Genomic DNA, 6,000 nt, shown 5'->3' on the forward strand with positions numbered 1-6,000 from the left:
AGTACGGCCCGTATCACTGTAGTGATGGTGCCCTAGGGGCACATGTGAAAAGCGCCGTACCTGTGTGGGGATTTAAGAATTACAATGGGGACACATGAGGGACAAGTATTAGGGCCTAAATGCATGCTGGTTGTCATGGATACCGAGTTTCAAGTTCAAAATTGAACATCATGTGGTCTGGAGAAAGCAGTTGGCTACATTATACATTGTTGCAAAGTGGTTGTTGACTTGACATGATGCTGCAAATTCGAAAGATGCTAAGGCTGTCACTGGTGTATGTTTAAAGGGATTGGAGGAAACGTACGATGCAAATGAGTCTGACCAATCACTCTGTACTCCTGTAAATGAAATAGGCCAGCAATGCAGATATAAGGCAGGCAGAACCCATGAGAGGGCACTTGCCTGCACAACATGTCAGTCGATACCACTGCTGCTGTATTGTCTCCCTCTGGCACCATGTCAAGGACTGTGGAGAGGGCCCAGCCTTTCACCCAGGAGGAGAACGAGGCCCTGCTGGATGTTATCCTCCCACGGTACCCCATGCTTTATGGTCGACCAGGGGAGCAGGTGAGTGCTGTCTCCACTACCTTTGCCTGTGCACCTTTTTTGTGTCTGTCACTTCTGGCATTGCGTCCAGGTGTGACAGACATGCAGTGTTGTTTAGAGTGGGTCACAGGGGGGTGGATGGCTTATGTCTCTCATGCAGGGCTTGATGTAGTTCATGTGTGCACTCCTCACTTGCATTGTGCTTACTGTGACATTCACTGCATAGTGCATGGCACATTCAGCCTGGCTAATCCTCTTGGGCATTCTTTTTCTATTGTCCTGCGGTGATTCAGTGGTCACCCCGGTGTGACAGGTGACTGCACCCACAGATGTGTGTGAGTTGAGTGGAGCTGTGGTGAGAGTGGTGAGAGTGTCCAAATGATGTGTACGCCCCCTGGACATTGATGTGTGTGAATGTTCCTTGTCATGTGGGTGAGTGTCTATGTGGAGTGTTGCACCACAGCTGCATGGAGGAGGCAACTGCTCGACCCATCTGATGTGAGAAGGAATCTGTGCTGTGTGTCTGACTTGCTGAGCTAGCCCCACACGTGTAACCCCCCCCTTCGGCAAGTGGCACATGTGCAGAGTGAGCTTTGTATCCACTGTTGACAATGGCAGGTGATTGATCTGTGCCTGTGTGTGTCTGTGTACTCTGCTGCGGTTTCGTCAGTGGCCTGGAGAATGTGACTGCTTTGCGGTGCTGGCCATCAGCCTTGTGTTGCTTGGGATGCACAGTGTGTGCCATGATCAGGGATTGTTTCGCACCCCTCATGCCACCTGTGTACTTACTATGCCATGTAGTGCATTGGTGCGTCCACAGTGGAAAAAGTCCCTATGACTAAGGTGCTATTACTTGCCAGCATACTATGCCCTGTTCAACAAATCAAAGATGTTCAAATGTGTGTCTCTGTGACATGGTGCAGGTGTAGTGATGTTGTCCCACTTTGTCATCCACACAGGTAACCGCCTACCACAAGGGGAAGATCTGGAAGGAGGCCGTCAAGGCCGTGCAATCGGTGGAGGGTCGCAGTCGGCGCCTGCCACAAGTGAGGAAGAGATGGCAGGACATCCGGTGCTGGACCCGGAGGATCGCCCGGGTCATGCTGAAGGAGGAGGCTCCTCGCAAGCATGGTGGGCGCCGGCGCCTGACCCACCAGATGAAGCGTGTCCTGGCGGTGGTCCTCCCTGACCTGGATAGGCGGATACAGGAGTTACAGCAGCAGGAAGGGGGTAGGTACAAGTGTGTTTGTTGTGTGTCGCCAGCTTTTGTAGCTGCTCAGTCGCCTGGATACACTGCCAGGGTATATATGTGCAGTGCATATCCTGTTCCCCCAAGTCAACCTGTGCTGTTCTTCCTCCCTTCCCCTCCTTGACATGTGTTACCTGGTCTGTGTGTTATCACTATTGCACATGGTCATCTAGGCTGCCAGTTAATCAAGGTGCACACTGCTTTCAGCATCATGTGTGGGGGTGGTCTGCCTGTGCCCTGTCCTGTTCAGTCATTTGGGGGTGCATAATTGTTGGCACTGATGCTGAGTCTCAACATGGGAGTGTGAGGTTTCAAATGAACAGACTTGCAGCATGCATTACCAATGTTGTGGCCTCAGACATGATGTGCATGAGTGGGATATATGCATAGTGCTGGGACGGTTGCTCCTGTTACAGTCAGCTCATTCCAGGACCATGGAGCAGTGTGCCCACTACAGTCCCCTGACACAGCCTGCACTCCTACTCATGTGTGTCATCCAACACTGTGCACATTCACTGTGGGTTCAGCATGGCTCTGCCTCTGTGGCATTGTTCCCTGGCCTAGGTAGTATTTTTCACATGTGTGATACATTTGTCCACTGGACAGGGATACACCAGCATACTCACACTGGGCAGTGCCTGTGTGGCTATTCACAAAAATCTGTTGATGTTTGTTTGTGACCAATATGTTTTGGCAGCCCTACAAGGTGATGTTGTGTTAATGAAGCTAGATTTCTAGCACAGTTATTGTAACCCTGAATAAGAGGTGTCACTTCTTGATCGGTATCAGTCACATTGACTCCGGTATGGGTGGGTGTGTGCGGGAGGGGCATACATGTTCAACCCTGATGTTTCATTGCCAGTTCTGACTTGTGTGTGATGATTCGCAGTACAGAAAGTCATCGTGCAGTGCCCCTGTGATGTTGGCCAGTGCTTAATGTTCGTGCTTCGTAGCCTGTGTCAGTTTTTGACAATCATGTATCCTGCTTGTACATTTTTGGCACCTGTGTGTGGTTCAGATGCTACACAGTTGTGACTTTGTGTGCTGACATCTGTGGGTACATTTTGGCTTGCCATGAGGGGGAACCCACAGTACAGCTAGGGCTTTTTTGCTAAACAATTGCAGGCCCATTAGCTTATGCATTGTCCTGGGTGTGGACATGTGTGCCACTCCAGATGACAGTCAGTAGGTCATATGTGTAGCCAACTGTGTGATCAGGTGACGGATAGCCATGTGACAAATTACATTATTCAAGTTGTTACTCAGAGTAAATGTCCATTGGCACTCACTACACCTGTCAACATGTCTCAATGTTTCATATGCTTGACCTTGTTGTTTTGTTGTGAAGGACAATGATGTGCCTGCATGACAGATGTCTCCCAAGGAAGTGCACAAGACACCACCTTTACACTTTCCAGGGACACACTGGCACATTTTAAAGTAAGGCACAGTTTGAACAAAACTTGTTTGGAGTTCATACATATACATGTTCCCACAGTGTGGTAGCATTTGGGTTAGTCCTTGGTTGTTGCTAATACCAACTTACGAGTGTCAAGTCATCCAGCTCACCGTGGTGCCATGTATATGTACTTACTGATACGCCATTTCTGCCTAACTGTGGCTGATTTGAATGAGTCTGGCAGATCAGACAATGACTGTGTACATGTAGTTTGGTGTACACCTCCTTCTGTGACTTTTGCTATACAGACCCATGTGTGTTGTGTTCACAGAGTGCCACATTCACACATTCTAGACATGTCCATTGTGTAAAGGGTTGTGATTCTCCAGGAGTCACAATGTATTTCTTTGGGGTTTCAAAAGTACTCACAGGTCTCTGAGTGTGGGGACACCTTCTGCATTGGCATGTGGTATTTGGCCTTGGGTGCGACAATACTGTTTGGTTCACAGTGAATAAGAGGTGGCATGCCTTCATAGTCTTGCTGTGCTCAACTGTTCCCAGACACTAGCTTCTCATGATCTTGTGATTTCAAGTTATTTGCTGTTGTGTCCTAATTTGCATTGTTTCCAAGTGGCATGGTGGGTCAACCAACTGGGGAGTGCAGGGCTTACGTATGTGTTGAGTATACTAGATGTTACTCATGATGCCTTTCCTGATATGCACTGTTGCCTATTTTGTTTGGACTCATGTGTCAGATGTTTACGGTGACTGATTTTTTCCTGTCTCTTCACCTTGCCCACAGCATCATCGGAGGACACCGAGGGAGACACCGGCATGGACGTGGAGGAGGGATCGAGCACTGGTGCCACCACTGCTGAGGAGTCGGTGGAATCTAGTGGCACGGAGGGCGAGGGGAGTGAGGCGGAGGACCTGCCCAGTACCAACACTGACTACGAGGCTGACGGGTCCGAGGCTGAACTCCTTGAGGGGGCTGAGGCTGCTCCAACAGCTGGCAGCAGCACTCCATCCGTACCCGCCCCCTCCATTCCCATCACTGCCCTCCCACTTGCTCGGGTCCCTTCTGTCCGTGCTAGGCCACACCGTGTCTCCTTCGTGCCAGGCACCGCACCCCCTGCCCCTGTCCCCCACTTCTGCCCTCACTGCCGAGTCTGTGGACATTCAGCGGCAGTTGCAAGTTGGGCAGACATCGATCCTGACTGTCCTCCATGGCCACACCAGACTGCTGACCCAGATGGTGTCGTACATGGAGGGCATGTCATCAGCGATGTCTGACCAACGGATGTTGCTGAGGTCCCTGGACTCGTCACTGATGGCAGTAGTGAGTCACCTGCAGTGCTGCATCCCCCCCCTATTCCTGCCCCATCCACAAGTCCCACACCCATGCCTGTCCCAAGCACACCAAGACATCCACACACACGCACCCCACCAGACACAAGCAGCACACCACCACGTAAGGACAAGCGCACACCTCCTGACACGCAAACTCAGGGGGAAGCAGGCACACCCACTGGGTATGGGGCACACAGGCAGGCACACAGCCACAGTGCTCGTCCACATGACTCACTCCCCAGTCCCTCCGATGTCACTCCCCTTGGCTCCCCTGCCCCAGATTCGGAGAAGGAGGCCTACTTTGCTGGGCTGGGCCTCAGCCCCACTAGTTCACCTGGCCGGAAACGGTCAAGGCACTCCACGGGTAGGGGAGTTAAGTCCCCCAGCCTGTCCACCACCTCCCCCAGTAGCGCTGCAACCCATCCCTCCGACCACCCCCTCCTTGGGGCCTGTTGTTTCTCCGGGTGCAGGGGAGACGCTTGAAGAACTGGCAGAAGTGTGCAGCGCCGAGCTCACCTCCGCCTTTGGTGCTGCCCCACCCCCTGTGGTGGAGTCATCCGTCCCTGCACCCACCACACCTACCCTTCCCCCTCCTGTCCCTGCGGCACCTGGTCCTTCCCCACATGATGCCCCCCCAGTCGCTGAACCAGAGGTTTAGAATGTGCAGGCAAGCTAGGGGAGACACGTGGCCATGTGTCCCCCCCCCCAAGGACTTCATATCTGGACTGGCCATTGGCCTTTGTACATAGTGTTCTTTACTACATCTTATTTTTTCATGCTGAATAAAGCATTTTCTTTTCCGTTTTGAAAAGTCTTGCATTTCATGTATTGATGTTGATGCTGAGGCTCCAGGAGTTGGGGTTGTGGGAATGTGTTATGTTTCATGGAAATGTTGTAGTCTGCATCTCAGGGGGTGGAACCTGGTATCTGCGTGCCCTCACAAGGTGTCTGCAAAGAATCTTTGGTCGTGTCTGCTCTTTGTGTTGGAGACATTGTCCCTAGGAGTGTTCCTTCCTCTGTGGCACCTGACATCTCCCCTGCAGAGGGTTGCACAATTGTTGTGTTGCCCTGTGTCTACTTTTCCTTTGTTGGTGATGGATCCCTTCAACTCTGGCCATGCCTGCTCAGCAATGTCTCCGGCTGCATCGTCTGTGCCATCCTTGGTACTCACTGTACTTGTGTATAGAGTATTATGCCATGGCTTCATGGAGAAATTGTCCCTTTTCCGCACAATGCATGTGTGTAATCCCAGCCTAGCACACATATGGTACTTGTTCTTCTGGGTATTTGAACACCTGACTCACAATTGTGGGCATTGTATCTGTGGGAACTCCACCCTATTCCTTCCATGACAGACAACATCTTGGTGGCTGTCCCAGCACCTGTACATTCTTATCAGTCCTGGGATGTGCGGACAGTGTGTGTTCCCTTTGTCTCTCTTAGTTTAGTAAGCATT

This window comes from Triturus cristatus, chromosome 3_1 (genome assembly GCF_964204655.1).
Source record: "Triturus cristatus chromosome 3_1, aTriCri1.1, whole genome shotgun sequence".
Taxonomy (NCBI): Eukaryota; Metazoa; Chordata; class Amphibia; order Caudata; family Salamandridae; genus Triturus; species Triturus cristatus.